The sequence below is a fragment of the Terrapene carolina genome, unplaced genomic scaffold (genome assembly GCF_002925995.2).
Source record: "Terrapene carolina triunguis isolate 2854851 unplaced genomic scaffold, T_m_triunguis-2.0 Scaffold62, whole genome shotgun sequence".
In the NCBI taxonomy this organism is placed as follows: Eukaryota; Metazoa; Chordata; order Testudines; family Emydidae; genus Terrapene; species Terrapene triunguis.
The window spans coordinates 865510-865736 of NW_020664413.1; the positions used below are offsets into that span (position 1 = coordinate 865510).

Genomic DNA, 227 nt, shown 5'->3' on the forward strand with positions numbered 1-227 from the left:
GGTAACTGGCGGGCGGTTGGGCTGGCGGCTCCTCGGGGTAACTGGCGCGCGGTCGGCCTGGCGGCTCCTCGGGGTAACTGGCGAGCGGCTGGCTTGGCGGCTCCTCGGGGTAACTGGCGAGCGGTTGGGCTGGCGGCTCCTCGGGGTAACTGGCGAGCGGCTGGCCTGGCGGCTCCTCGGGGTAACTGGCGAGCGGCTGGCTTGGCGGCTCCTCGGGGTAACTGGCG

General features: G+C 73.6%; 1 protein-coding gene across 1 annotated transcript in view; it reads right to left on the reverse strand.

Annotated features, from left to right (window-relative positions):
* Positions 1-227, reverse strand: part of LOC113405993 (vegetative cell wall protein gp1-like) — a 1512-nt gene that overhangs the window by 298 nt on the left and 987 nt on the right. The window lies entirely within an intron of this gene.